This window comes from Triturus cristatus, chromosome 9 (assembly GCF_964204655.1).
Source record: "Triturus cristatus chromosome 9, aTriCri1.1, whole genome shotgun sequence".
Lineage (NCBI taxonomy): Eukaryota > Metazoa > Chordata > Amphibia > Caudata > Salamandridae > Triturus > Triturus cristatus.
Window position 1 is genome coordinate 1,040,162,230 of NC_140592.1, and position 15,735 is coordinate 1,040,177,964.

General features: G+C 51.5%; 1 protein-coding gene across 1 annotated transcript in view; it reads right to left on the reverse strand.

Moving 5' to 3' along the window:
• The window catches only part of KNL1 (kinetochore scaffold 1), a 598,022-nt gene that overhangs the window by 136,753 nt on the left and 445,534 nt on the right, over positions 1–15,735 (reverse strand). The gene's annotated exons all lie outside the window — the stretch shown is intronic.

Below are 15,735 nucleotides of genomic sequence, written 5' to 3' on the forward strand. Positions count from 1 at the left end.
TGAAACAAAGTAGCAATTGAATGACAGGAGAGTCCCAGAAAATCTGTTAGCTTGTAGCGCGGATAAAAAGGAACTGACTTCATCAAGCCGACGTGGTCTTATGGCTCCGGTGACGTCATGCAAAGCCGCGTGAGGAGCCATGACGCTGTGACTACCTCATCAGCGCAGAGAGCTACGAAAAATTTCCAGAATGCTGGCGCAGAGGAGATATTCATAAGGTGAGGAATCCACAGGCAGATGTATCCAACAGAAATACCAATTATGTACAACCAATTACCATAACACTTTATACAGGGAGCACTTGCACTTTGACACTGATCAGCAGTGGCAAAGTGCCCAAAGCATCTAAGTCGGCAACATCAGGTCAGAAAAAGGTCTAGGAGGAAGGCAAAAAGTTTAAGGAACTTTAGCCAAAAAGGGCCAAGTCCAACAATATGGTTACTCACCACACCGTACTTCACAGTCAAGAAAAGAACAAGAATCAATGAAGGTAATGAACTGGCCATCATCACACTTGGAAAACCAATGCTAAATAATAATTGAGCCGCAGGGCTCAGTTCCATCTCCAACTATTTTTAATCTGTACTGGAAACCCCTGGTGACGTTTCTCAAACCCTCTAACTCTATGCTGACCACACACAGTCTTCTCCTTTGAAGTCATGTTCGCTCAGACATACCAAAGACGACATTCCACCATTCTTTATATCCACCTGAAATTAAACCCATTTAAAACCGAATACTACTGATCTCCCCCACCCCAGAGCTCGATAATCATCTGAGCCATATGGGACTCGATGTACTGGACTGCAGATTTTACTTGCTTGACTTCATAGACTCAGTAGACGGGGGCAGTTGGGGCAGTTTGGACTCCGGGGACTCTGCGGCCTTGGTCCTCTTGGACCTAAGTGCCGCATTTGACACTGTGTCCCATAAGATACTGCTCAAACGCCTACAGGATATTGGGATCAGGGATTTGGCTCTGGCTTGGATTCGGTCTTTTTTAGAGGAGAGATCTTTTCAGGTCTCAGTACCTCCTTTCTCCTCTCAGGAGTTTGCATTGCATCAGGGGGTGCCACAGGGCTCTATTCTAAGCCCACTCCTGTTCAATCTATATGTCAGCCCCCTGGCGGAGTTGCCCAAGGGTAGGGGGTTGTCTTTGGGGTCATATGCTGACGACACCCAATTGGTGATAGCTTTTTCGAAGAAATGCAACACCAATTTGGACAAGTTTAGAATAGATCTGCTGGCTACCTCCGATTGGATGGCAGCAAACTGTTTACAGCTAAATGCCAGTAAATCGGAGATCCTACTGTTTGGGAAGGACCGGGAGCTATGGTCCGAGCAATGTTGGCTGGACTGCCTCAAACCCACCTGTTGGAAAACCACACCCCCACTCTGAAAGGGTGGTGGTGGTCTTCCGGACCCACTGTGGTAGCTTGGCTCGAGTGGTCAGGAAACAGGCACCGTGCTAAGCATACGACATACCCAAACAATAACCATGCGTGCATCCGTTCCAAAAACGACTCTACACCGTAAAAATTATGAAAATATCTTTCTTTATCTTCTTTTTCTCTTAGTTGCTGATTGGATAAAATAAATAACAATCACAATATACAAATTTTTTTTTAGATAGTGCAGGTCAAATAAATACTGGCTTAATGATTCAATAAATAGGGGTGATCATAAATACTGAAGGCATAAATAAAGGTGCAATACATACAGGCAATTAAATATTCTGAGGCAATAAATACTGTAAACCAATAAATATTGTGCATCAATAAATACTGTGGACCAATAAATACAGTGGAACAATAAATAGGTTAAATACAATAAATACAGTGCCCCTAATAAATACTTAAAAGCTGACAGTGACACTCATAGAATCAGATCACTTTTGAATTCCTAAGGGCTGATTTGGCCCAGGCACAGCTTGTGGGGATGTGGAAGGCTTGGGGGTGTCTACTCCCTGGCTTGGACAAGGCTGAGGCCTAAACTGAGGTAGATCAAGGGGGGAATACCAGAGACCTGGCTCTCTCCCTCCACACAACTTCTCTAGATTAGTCCCAGCTCACCCCTGGCACAGTCAGGTTGGTTCCAGCACCTCCCTAGCCCCTTAGAGCAGTCTCTCAGGTCTCCACAGGGCCTTAGGCGCCCTCTACTCCACTTACTGCCCTTTTTCTGATGCTCCGACGCCGCTGGAGTCGTGTCGACGCCGTGAGGCGGTTCCAGTTCGAGGTCGGCGGTCTCGGCACAATGTCAGTTCTTTGACGACGCCGGTAGGCGGTTCCGGTCTCGATGTCAGCGGCCTCGGTTCGATCTCGACCTCCGATTCGATGGCGTCGGGCAGTCTTTACTCGATGTCGACCTCGGGCGGCTCCGGTCCGATGGCGACCTCGGATTCGATGACGTCGGCCGGCCTTGGCTCGATGTCGACTTCCGGCGGCTCGGGAGTGTGATCTCCACTCCCGACCTCCGGTGCTCCTCTCCTTAGGTTTCCGGCGACTCCGGAGTGCGACCTCCACTCCCGACCTCCGGCACGATCCTCACAGGTTCCGGCGACTCCGGAGTGCGATCCTCACTCCCGACCTCCGGTACACCTCACCTCGGTCTCCGACGACTCCGGAGGGCGGACTTCACTCCTCCGATGACGCCGCTCACTCGACCTCGGGTGACTTCCTCCTCGACCTCTGGTACTCCTCACGACCTCTGACGGCGCCCTCTCTCGACCTCTGGCGGCTCCGGGTACGACGTCCGCTTTCCCAGTCAGCGCCGCTTCTCCACCTCGGGCTCCAGGGCTCAGGCTACTCGACGTCGGACTCCAGGGAAACCAGTTTCCAGGTCAGGATCTTGCTGTTCTCTGTTTCTAAGGCCTGTTCCTGCTGTCCAGGTCCTTAGGATGGTTTTTCTGGCTTCTTCCCACACAGGGCTCCAGGCTGGGCTCAGTCAGTAGGGACTAGTATCAAGGGTGGGTTTATGGACCCCACTCCAGGCACAAGTTTCCACCCCTGCTGCTTCACTCCTTCCTCCTTCAAGTTTCTGCTGCTCACTCTTCACCAGTCAGGTGCCAACTGCCAGCTCCAACTGCCAACTCTCTGTCTTAGCTTCCCAACATTCTAAACCGCCTCCAACTGTCACAGGGTTCTGGAATGTTCTGGAAGGTGCTAGCAGGTTCCAGTGGATGCTGGTGATGTCACAGGTGGCCACCATTTTGTGCTCCAGGCCCTCAGACAGAAGTTTCAGGGGTAGCTAAAATGGCTCCCTGAATCTGCAGCAACACGAAAAATGAAAACAAATGAGGGAAAAAGGGCCAAGTCCTACATAACCCCCTACCAGCCAAAAGCCAGGGTAGACCGATCAATGCCTTGATGGACTTCCCTGCTTGGGGCGAGAAAAGGTGGACGCAGGCCCGCAACGGCAGGAGCTCCCGCAAGTTCTCCTCCGCTCTGGAACCCAATGGTTCCCTAACAAACCTCCCTGGACCAACAAAACCACCCCACTGGGGCTCCCTAGCTAGTTGTGGCCAGGACCGGCCCCTGGGCCGTCCAGATGTCCCTGGCCCGGGTGATCTCGCGGAGTGGGGGGCAGTAGCCCCAGGCCTGTAGTGCCCGTTGACCACTCCGGTCCTCCTCCTTGCAGTCCTAAACTGCCTCTGGTCCTTTCTCCTGGGGTTCACACCCTTAGGCTGACCAGCCTTCAGGGGCGAGGCTCTCCTCCCCCTAACTCTCCTTCTGGGGTTCCTCACCCTACCCTGCGAGGCACCCTCAGACCAACACTTCCTCCTCAGTCTAGGGCCTTGACCCCTCAACTGATCCTTCAACCTAGGGTCTAAACCCTTAGGCTGAGTCGGTGCCCGAGGCGAGACCTTCCTCCCTCTGCACCCCCTTCCAGATTTCAGCACCCTCCTAACGAGAAAAGTACCCCTGGAAGTCAATTTCGGGGGGACCCGGTTAACAGAGGCCCCACCCGCCAGGTCAGGCAACCCCTGAGCCTGGCATCCCAGCCCAGGACCTAAACCCTGAAACTGGGCCAACCCCAGAACCGCAGGCGCGCTGGTTACAGTCGCCCTGGGTCCTCCTGACACTAGGGGCTCCCCTGCACTGGAGGGCACATCGGGACAGCCTAGGCTCCCAACCTGGGGCTCCCTTGCGGAACTCTCCAGGCCCTGAGACTTCGGTTGGGGCACCTCGGGACACCTCCCCGTCTCACGCCTTCCTACAGATAGGTCGTGAGGCCCTACAACCCTCTCTCCCTGGGACCTAGCTGGGCTATCTGCCACTTCTCCCACCTCGCTGGGTTGGGAGATCCCTGCACCACCCCCTTCAGGTTCCCACCCCAATGCCTCCTCAGACACCCTGGTGATGTCATCCTGGGGTAAATAAACTTCTAGCTCCTGTGGAGCTTCCGGTATGCTGCCACCAGTGTCCTCGCTGGACACACTCATCTGGAGGGCACGCAGCTCCAACTCCCTCATCTGAAGCTCGTGCGCCATCCTTCTCTCCTCCATCTCTTTTTCCAGCCTTGCTAAGTCCTTTGTGAGCTGTCTTTTCTCCCTCCGGTCTGTTAACTCCACTTTAGACAAGCCACCGCTAGAGGCACTGCTGCCCTTCCTGGAAATGGTTCTGGGTCCCGCTGACAGGTTCCCCGCCTCAGGTTGGTACATCTCAGCCCCCTCGGTGTCAGGCTCTCTATCCCTGTCCTCCTCCTCAGCCTTGCTTTCTCGGCGTGCCTCCCCCCAAGCCCTTAAGCTGGTTTGGAGTGCACCCTTCTTTGCTCCTGGGGGACAGTACACCCCCTCCCGCTGGCAAAACTCCCTGAGTTGGGCCACAGTGTACGTTTCTAGATTTTCTAGTACAAATTCCATCTTGCCCACTCAGGTTAGAGGACAGGTCTTGTGCAGTAACTATGCAGGGGGGTACCTTTAATAATACCTCCTCCCACCACCAGAGTAAATTTGGAAAAAACAAAAACCCACAATTAGGAAGGCCGCTTTGAGAAAACTCCCGGTGTAGGCCTATGGACTACCCACAGTTATTGTTGAGTATACGTAGGCACAGCTCTATCCCACCGCTGAACACCAATTTACGTTAGAAAACCACACCCCCACTCTGAAAGGGTGGTGGTGGTCTTCCGGACACACTGTGGTAGCTTGGCTCGAGTGGTCAGGAAACAGGCACCGTGCTAAGCATACGACATACCCAAACAATAACCATGCGTGCATCCGTTCCAAAAACGACTCTACACCGTAAAAATTATGAAAATATCTTTCTTTATCTTCTTTTTCTCTTAGTTGCTGATTGGATAAAATAAATAATCACAATATACAAATTTTTTTTAGATAGTGCAGGTCAAATAAATACTGGCTTAATGATTCAATAAATAGGGGTGATCATAAATACTGAAGGCATAAATAAAGGTGCAATACATACAGGCAATTAAATATTCTGAGGCAATAAATACTGTAAACCAATAAATATTGTGCATCAATAAATACTGTGGACCAATAAATACAGTGGAACAATAAATAGGTTAAATACAATAAATACAGTGCCCCTAATAAATACTTAAAAGCTGACAGTGACACTCATAGAATCAGATCACTTTTGAATTCCTAAGGGCTGATTTGGCCCAGGCACAGCTTGTGGGGATGTGGAAGGCTTGGGGGTGTCTACTCCCTGGCTTGGACAAGGCTGAGGCCTAAACTGAGGTAGATCAAGGGGGGGAATACCAGAGACCTGGCTCTCTCCCTCCACACAACTTCTCTAGATTAGTCCCAGCTCACCCCTGGCACAGTCAGGTTGGTTCCAGCACCTCCCTAGCCCCTTAGAGCAGTCTCTCAGGTCTCCACAGGGCCTTAGGCGCCCTCTACTCCACTTACTGCCCTTTTTCTGATGCTCCGACGCCGCTGGAGTCGTGTCGACGCCGTGAGGCGGTTCCAGTTCGAGGTCGGCGGTCTCGGCACAATGTCAGTTCTTTGACAACGCCGGTAGGCGGTTCCGGTCTCGATGTCAGCGGCCTCGGTTCGATCTCGACCTCCGATTCGATGGCGTCGGGCAGTCTTTACTCGATGTCGACCTCGGGCGGCTCCGGTCCGATGGCGACCTCGGATTCGATGACGTCGGCCGGCCTTGGCTCGATGTCGACTTCCGGCGGCTCGGGAGTGTGATCTCCACTCCCGACCTCCGGTGCTCCTCTCCTTAGGTTTCCGGCGACTCCGGAGTGCGACCTCCACTCCCGACCTCCGGCACGATCCTCACAGGTTCCGGCGACTCCGGAGTGCGATCCTCACTCCCGACCTCCGGTACACCTCACCTCGGTCTCCGACGACTCCGGAGGGCGGACTTCACTCCTCCGATGACGCCGCTCACTCGACCTCGGGTGACTTCCTCCTCGACCTCTGGTACTCCTCACGACCTCTGACGGCGCCCTCTCTCGACCTCTGGCGGCTCCGGGTACGACGTCCGCTTTCCCAGTCAGCGCCGCTTCTCCACCTCGGGCTCCAGGGCTCAGGCTACTCGACGTCGGACTCCAGGGAAACCAGTTTCCAGGTCAGGATCTTGCTGTTCTCTGTTTCTAAGGCCTGTTCCTGCTGTCCAGGTCCTTAGGATGGTTTTTCTGGCTTCTTCCCACACAGGGCTCCAGGCTGGGCTCAGTCAGTAGGGACTAGTATCAAGGGTGGGTTTATGGACCCCACTCCAGGCACAAGTTTCCACCCCTGCTGCTTCACTCCTTCCTCCTTCAAGTTTCTGCTGCTCACTCTTCACCAGTCAGGTGCCAACTGCCAGCTCCAACTGCCAACTCTCTGTCTTAGCTTCCCAACATTCTAAACCGCCTCCAACTGTCACAGGGTTCTGGAATGTTCTGGAAGGTGCTAGCAGGTTCCAGTGGATGCTGGTGATGTCACAGGTGGCCACCATTTTGTGCTCCAGGCCCTCAGACAGAAGTTTCAGGGGTAGCTAAAATGGCTCCCTGAATCTGCAGCAACACGAAAAATGAAAACAAATGAGGGAAAAAGGGCCAAGTCCTACATAACCCCCTACCAGCCAAAAGCCAGGGTAGACCGATCAATGCCTTGATGGACTTCCCTGCTTGGGGCGAGAAAAGGTGGACGCAGGCCCGCAACGGCAGGAGCTCCCGCAAGTTCTCCTCCGCTCTGGAACCCAATGGTTCCCTAACAAACCTCCCTGGACCAACAAAACCACCCCACTGGGGCTCCCTAGCTAGTTGTGGCCAGGACCGGCCCCTGGGCCGTCCAGATGTCCCTGGCCCGGGTGATCTCGCGGAGTGGGGGGCAGTAGCCCCAGGCCTGTAGTGCCCGTTGACCACTCCGGTCCTCCTCCTTGCAGTCCTAAACTGCCTCTGGTCCTTTCTCCTGGGGTTCACACCCTTAGGCTGACCAGCCTTCAGGGGCGAGGCTCTCCTCCCCCTAACTCTCCTTCTGGGGTTCCTCACCCTACCCTGCGAGGCACCCTCAGACCAACACTTCCTCCTCAGTCTAGGGCCTTGACCCCTCAACTGATCCTTCAACCTAGGGTCTAAACCCTTAGGCTGAGTCGGTGCCCGAGGCGAGACCTTCCTCCCTCTGCACCCCCTTCCAGATTTCAGCACCCTCCTAACGAGAAAAGTACCCCTGGAAGTCAATTTCGGGGGGACCCGGTTAACAGAGGCCCCACCCGCCAGGTCAGGCAACCCCTGAGCCTGGCATCCCAGCCCAGGACCTAAACCCTGAAACTGGGCCAACCCCAGAACCGCAGGCGCGCTGGTTACAGTCGCCCTGGGTCCTCCTGACACTAGGGGCTCCCCTGCACTGGAGGGCACATCGGGACAGCCTAGGCTCCCAACCTGGGGCTCCCTTGCGGAACTCTCCAGGCCCTGAGACTTCGGTTGGGGCACCTCGGGACACCTCCCCGTCTCACGCCTTCCTACAGATAGGTCGTGAGGCCCTACAACCCTCTCTCCCTGGGACCTAGCTGGGCTATCTGCCACTTCTCCCACCTCGCTGGGTTGGGAGATCCCTGCACCACCCCCTTCAGGTTCCCACCCCAATGCCTCCTCAGACACCCTGGTGATGTCATCCTGGGGTAAATAAACTTCTAGCTCCTGTGGAGCTTCCGGTATGCTGCCACCAGTGTCCTCGCTGGACACACTCATCTGGAGGGCACGCAGCTCCAACTCCCTCATCTGAAGCTCGTGCGCCATCCTTCTCTCCTCCATCTCTTTTTCCAGCCTTGCTAAGTCCTTTGTGAGCTGTCTTTTCTCCCTCCGGTCTGTTAACTCCACTTTAGACAAGCCACCGCTAGAGGCACTGCTGCCCTTCCTGGAAATGGTTCTGGGTCCCGCTGACAGGTTCCCCGCCTCAGGTTGGTACATCTCAGCCCCCTCGGTGTCAGGCTCTCTATCCCTGTCCTCCTCCTCAGCCTTGCTTTCTCGGCGTGCCTCCCCCCAAGCCCTTAAGCTGGTTTGGAGTGCACCCTTCTTTGCTCCTGGGGGACAGTACACCCCCTCCCGCTGGCAAAACTCCCTGAGTTGGGCCACAGTGTACGTTTCTAGATTTTCTAGTACAAATTCCATCTTGCCCACTCAGGTTAGAGGACAGGTCTTGTGCAGTAACTATGCAGGGGGGTACCTTTAATAATACCTCCTCCCACCACCAGAGTAAATTTGGAAAAAACAAAAACCCACAATTAGGAAGGCCGCTTTGAGAAAACTCCCGGTGTAGGCCTATGGACTACCCACAGTTATTGTTGAGTATACGTAGGCACAGCTCTATCCCACCGCTGAACACCAATTTACGTTAGAAAACCACACCCCCACTCTGAAAGGGTGGTGGTGGTCTTCCGGACACACTGTGGTAGCTTGGCTCGAGTGGTCAGGAAACAGGCACCGTGCTAAGCATACGACATACCCAAACAATAACCATGCGTGCATCCGTTCCAAAAACGACTCTACACCGTAAAAATTATGAAAATATCTTTCTTTATCTTCTTTTTCTCTTAGTTGCTGATTGGATAAAATAAATAATCACAATATACAAATTTTTTTTAGATAGTGCAGGTCAAATAAATACTGGCTTAATGATTCAATAAATAGGGGTGATCATAAATACTGAAGGCATAAATAAAGGTGCAATACATACAGGCAATTAAATATTCTGAGGCAATAAATACTGTAAACCAATAAATATTGTGCATCAATAAATACTGTGGACCAATAAATACAGTGGAACAATAAATAGGTTAAATACAATAAATACAGTGCCCCTAATAAATACTTAAAAGCTGACAGTGACACTCATAGAATCAGATCACTTTTGAATTCCTAAGGGCTGATTTGGCCCAGGCACAGCTTGTGGGGATGTGGAAGGCTTGGGGGTGTCTACTCCCTGGCTTGGACAAGGCTGAGGCCTAAACTGAGGTAGATCAAGGGGGGGAATACCAGAGACCTGGCTCTCTCCCTCCACACAACTTCTCTAGATTAGTCCCAGCTCACCCCTGGCACAGTCAGGTTGGTTCCAGCACCTCCCTAGCCCCTTAGAGCAGTCTCTCAGGTCTCCACAGGGCCTTAGGCGCCCTCTACTCCACTTACTGCCCTTTTTCTGATGCTCCGACGCCGCTGGAGTCGTGTCGACGCCGTGAGGCGGTTCCAGTTCGAGGTCGGCGGTCTCGGCACAATGTCAGTTCTTTGACAACGCCGGTAGGCGGTTCCGGTCTCGATGTCAGCGGCCTCGGTTCGATCTCGACCTCCGATTCGATGGCGTCGGGCAGTCTTTACTCGATGTCGACCTCGGGCGGCTCCGGTCCGATGGCGACCTCGGATTCGATGACGTCGGCCGGCCTTGGCTCGATGTCGACTTCCGGCGGCTCCGGAGTGTGATCTCCACTCCCGACCTCCGGTGCTCCTCTCCTTAGGTTTCCGGCGACTCCGGAGTGCGACCTCCACTCCCGACCTCCGGCACGATTCTCACAGGTTCCGGCGACTCCGGAGTGCGATCCTCACTCCCGACCTCCGGTACACCTCACCTCGGTCTCCGACGACTCCGGAGGGCGGACTTCACTCCTCCGATGACGCCGCTCACTCGACCTCGGGTGACTTCCTCCTCGACCTCTGGTACTCCTCACGACCTCTGACGGCGCCCTCTCTCGACCTCTGGCGGCTCCGGGTACGACGTCCGCTTTCCCAGTCAGCGCCGCTTCTCCACCTCGGGCTCCAGGGCTCAGGCTACTAGACGTCGGACTCCAGGGAAACCAGTTTCCAGGTCAGGATCTTGCTGTTCTCTGTTTCTAAGGCCTGTTCCTGCTGTCCAGGTCCTTAGGATGGTTTTTCTGGCTTCTTCCCACACAGGGCTCCAGGCTGGGCTCAGTCAGTAGGGACTAGTATCAAGGGTGGGTTTATGGACCCCACTCCAGGCACAAGTTTCCACCCCTGCTGCTTCACTCCTTCCTCCTTCAAGTTTCTGCTGCTCACTCTTCACCAGTCAGGTGCCAACTGCCAGCTCCAACTGCCAACTCTCTGTCTTAGCTTCCCAACATTCTAAACCGCCTCCAACTGTCACAGGGTTCTGGAATGTTCTGGAAGGTGCTAGCAGGTTCCAGTGGATGCTGGTGATGTCACAGGTGGCCACCATTTTGTGCTCCAGGCCCTCAGACAGAAGTTTCAGGGGTAGCTAAAATGGCTCCCTGAATCTGCAGCAACACGAAAAATGAAAACAAATGAGGAAAAAAGGGCCAAGTCCTACACCACCCCAATCACTAAGGAGACTGTAAAAAATCTCTGCGTGTGGTTTGAGAATGGCCTGACTTTCGAGAAACAAACGAAAGTCGTTGGGGGCGTCTGTTTCGGGCTCCTGCGTAGCCTGAAACCTTTGCTCGGGTTCTTCCCTCCTAAGGTGCGCCAGACCATTGTCCAGGCATCGGTCTTATCAAGATTGGACCTCGGAAATTCCCTCTATCTGGAAGCTAATAAGGCTAGTATTAAGCGCCTGCAGAGGGTTCAGAATGCGGCAGCATGGATTCTGGTTGCATTGCCCAGATCTCGCTCAGTGGCGCACGTCCTCCCCAAACTCCATTGGCTGCCAGTTGACAAGCATATCCAATTTAAGGCGCTGTGTATTTCACATAAGATCTTGTCAGGACAGGCTCCACCGGGGCTCTCCCATCTGATAGAGCTCTATGTGCCCAAGCGCTTGCTGCTATCCGCTGACCTGGCCCAGGCTTGCATTCCCCGAGCCTGGAAAGCAAGGGTCGGGGGGCGCTCCTTTTGCTGTATGGCGGCGAAACTCTGGAACTTGCTCCCGACCCCTATCAGAACTATTCCGAATTGTAGGAAGGTGGAATCTGAGTAATGGTTGCCCCCAACTTTTCGCCTGGTATTGGAGTGGTTTTTGACTAGTCTGGCTGGGATCCTGCTATCCAGGACCCCAGCCTATCTGCTTTCTCCCTAAAACTAATGTGAAGTACCCTAGGTACAAACTAATTGGATGCTGAGGATGCCCTGACAGTCCCTTGTAGATGGTACCCTAGGTACCCAGGGCATGGGTCCCTCAGTAGGCCTACCAGGGCTGCAGCACTTATTGTGCCACCCTGGGACAGCCATACAAACTGACACCACCAGACCACTACTGTAGTCTGGGTAAGGTGGTGCTAGCACCCCTTACAGGGATATAGGTACCCTATATCCCACCCCATTACAACACATATTTTTTTATTTATCAGATTTATAGCGCGCATAGCTGCCCCAGCAATGGGGCGTACCAGCGCGATCAGAGACATGAGAGAGTGGAGGGACAGGAGGCGATTATACAACGGCAGGGAAGAGCCAGGTCTTGATCGCCTTGCGGAAGGAGAAATGAGTCTGTATCTGTCTGATGGAGAGAGGGAGTCGGTTCCACAGTAACACTGCAAGATACTCTCATAGGACACCCCTATAGCAGGCCTTGGTAACCCTACAAGGCAGGGTGCTGAGGTATGTGTGAGGGGGACCCCTACATGAGTAGGGCCTCTCTGCAACCCTCGTAAAATCATTGCTGGGTTGTTTGTAGTGTAGCCATACCATATACTCCTAACCGCATTATAAGTCTATCGCGATAGCGTGATAACTTGAGAATGGCTACACAGAACCATATCGTGTTTGGTGTCAAACATGTAGGAATCATACCCCCCAGTCCAGCCATGGGCATGAGGGTACGATTCCCCCCTGCTAGAGGGGCGATATGGGAAAAGCGGCAGTATTTAGACACCAATTTAAAAGTGCACAAGCAGTACAAAATGGCTACTACCGCCCACCTACACGACCCTAGCTGGCTGTTGCTGGGGAAAACCCCAGCCTCGCCAGCTGGACAATAGGGCTCCTGTGGCAGGGAGGTGCTAGCATCTCCCCAGACAGGATAATGTGGATTGGAACAGGGTGGGTGCACCAAATGTCCTTTCAGAGTTGCACGTAGGCAGCTGCAGAAGCCTCATTCTGCATACACCGCTTGGAACCGGTTCAGGGTCATCCTGCCCCTCGCCCAGGCAGGAAACACACAAAGGGGAGAGGGGGTAGCCACCCTTTCACGCCTCACCTCTCATTGGTGGACACTACTCTGGACACTCCCCTAATCTTGGGGATAAAGGTGAATAACGTGGCCCCAGAGCCTCAGATTAATCTTGAACTTTACAGTCTTGACCTTCGACTTGCTGCTGCCCAGCTGACGGAAGAAATCTCCCTTGGGATAAAGGAGTTATCCCCCTGCTTGGCAGGCACCTGAAACACGGCAAGTGACCCGGTTGGAACTTCGCTGCTCTCACGAACTTCGACGACTTCCAGAACCCTTGAGGTGGGTTTCCAGCGCATCCCAGAGGCCAGTGAGTGTGCTCAACGAGTTTGGGCACCATGGACCGCGTGGGTGCCGAGATCCCCAATACCCCAGGACACCGGCCACCTCTTGCGTAGCACACAACCCTGACCAGTGGGGAAGTTGTGCTTTGGCCCGTTTTTGAGCCAACCACTCTACAGCAATTGTGCCAAAGACCAGCGCCCTAGCCCCCTCCGGTGGCCCGTGGGTGCCCTTTTACGCACGCCAAATTGCCGCCTCCCGCGGTCCCTTGTCTCTCGACTTGTGGGCCCTAGCGGAGGTCTATCTTTACAATCAAGAGTTCCCCTGGTTGCTCCAGGCTTGCTCTACAGTCTCCTCGAAGGAGACCTCTCCCAGACCTCGTGGGTCTGCACTGTAGCAGATTTGTGTATTCTTCGGGGGTTGCGGTTGCCAAGGCTTAGTGGATCCAATCCGGACACTAACACCGCAGCGACCCTCATCCGACGTGGGACAGTCGCCCTCCTGAAGCTGGCCTTCCTTGAAGCCTCCCGGAGCCCGTGGCTGCAGATCCAAGCTACACCACTTTCCACCTGAAGCACCCGACATCGAAGGGCTCTTTGCTTTGAGCCTCCTGGTCACTTTGCCGTGACCCAGACTCTGGCCCCTCTGCTTTCAGGTTCTTCTCTACAATCTTCACATCTTTGATCTTCACGGCATCATCGACGCTTTTGGCTAGCAGAACTTTTGACTATTTTCCCATTGAAAATCAGCCCGCGACCCGACAGCAGAAACGACCTATGCACCCGGCTTCCCTGGGGCAGGTAACAGTGGTACCTCGGTACTCTCGTGGTAGTGGGCTCTTCAAAAGGTTAAGTCTGAAGTTTTAACTTTGTACTCCTGCTAGAAGTATTTTTAAACTGTTTATTTCCAACCACGACATTCTCCATAGGCTGTAATAGAGATCCCGATAATAGCTACTTGCACTGCACGCGCCTCCCGGGGTCCCCTTCCTCATAACCTGGGGTGGATTCTTAAGGGGCCAGCGATCCTGAATGCCCTAGGCATTGCCTGTAGAATTGTCGTGGTTCTTATACCACTTTTTTTAGTATATGGTTTGTGGTTTGCCCCCCCCTGGGGCCCAATGTTAATAGTGCTATTTATTGTATCTATCAATGCTTGTTTGATATTGTAACTGTGCCACAGCTTCATAAAGAGACTGTGGGATTCTGTCTAGAATAAATACATATATTTTATATATATATATACACACCTGTGTGGGCTACTCTTTCATTTGGTTATTCAAGAGGTTATTATGGTAAAACAATAAGCTTAACACTCCTTCAAGACTTAGCCTGAAGGCTGCTCTCCACAGCTACCACTAGGATAGCTTTCTTTAAAGGTTGTCTTAAACCTATCATCAATAAGAGTCGAATTGGACTGGTGCAAGGTGTCCCTATAACTAGGAGACAGCATATGCCAGGCCAACTTCTCACACGAATCATTTGGCATTTCGCAAGGCCTTAAAGACATGGCTTTTTCCTACTTTCACTGTCTAACCACTCTGTCTATCTCCGTGGCTCTTGTTTATTGGACCTTGGGTTGCACTGGGACGCTTTGTCGCTGAGGCAGCCATGCGCATTATAAATTCAAAATAAATAGACTCAGTGAGACTTTGCACTGGATAAAAAAAACTGAACATAAACACACACAAATGTCTTAGGAAAGAATGCTCTGTATCAATTCAAACTGCTACCAGGAGTTAAATCCTTCATATCAGAATAAGGCTTTAAATCCGTGGCATGGTCTCGGCTTATCTTTATTAACAATTATATAAAAAAAATGAGATCTGGCTCTGTTGAAGGCAGCCCTGCAAGCCACAGCAATATTTGTCTTAGGAGCAAAATAGTTCATTCAATTACCTCAATCCTTATTTCTCTAAAATGGCTTCCTACTTGAAGCACAAAGTCTATCCACAATGGTGTATGGATCATGAAGAAGGCTTTGTACAGTGGCATGCTGAAATACATAAGCTAATACTTATTTATCGAATTAATAAAGAAGAAATATATTCTGAAACAATGTTTCCAACTGTGTGAACCTGTTCAAATAATGATTGAAGGATATGAGCTACATACAGACTTTGTAGAGTGTGATACACATTGCACATTTAAGTCACCTGAGCAGAAGCATGTTTTTTCGCCCCACTATCGAATATGTACATAAAAAAAATGTTCTTTCATTAATTACTTTTGAAAAATTGTTCTGGAATATATTTTTTCTTCATAATTTGCTGAATAACTTACCTAGGGACCACATTTTTTAATACATTTTGGGAAATTACTAGTTTACCCAGGTCCCCATAATATATGGCACAACAATTAACCAGCTCAAGGGATAACACTTCCTTTGAAACGTTGAATCTAAGCTCATGGAACAACATTTGTATGAGAAACAAAAGAAAATACACAAACATTTTCAAAAAGCACCTGGAAATGTTTTAACTCTATTCTTCCTACAATAGCCAAGAAATCTGTACAGAAATGCTAAAAAAAAAGAGAACAAATACATACAGCATCAAAGATATCTCACTGCATTCCTGACCACATACGTTCTCTAGCCAAAAGAGTATAGTATGACCTCTCATACATTTTCTATTTATGCCTGATAATTGCTTGATGATTTGTCTGGTCTACTACATTTAGAAAAGGAAAATATATAACAATATGCTGTTATGTCTTTGCAGTGAATCCTCTGAAATACGCATCAGATACACAAATAGTCTCTAAATGCAGGTAAATAGAAAAGGAGAAGATTTTACCCAGGGACCAGCAACACTACAATACACTTGGTGTCCTGTGGAACAAGCGGTCACACACTTTAGAATACTTTACATTTTTAAGTCCTAGTTAAGTACTTGGTGACATTTCCAGATAAGACATTTGGTG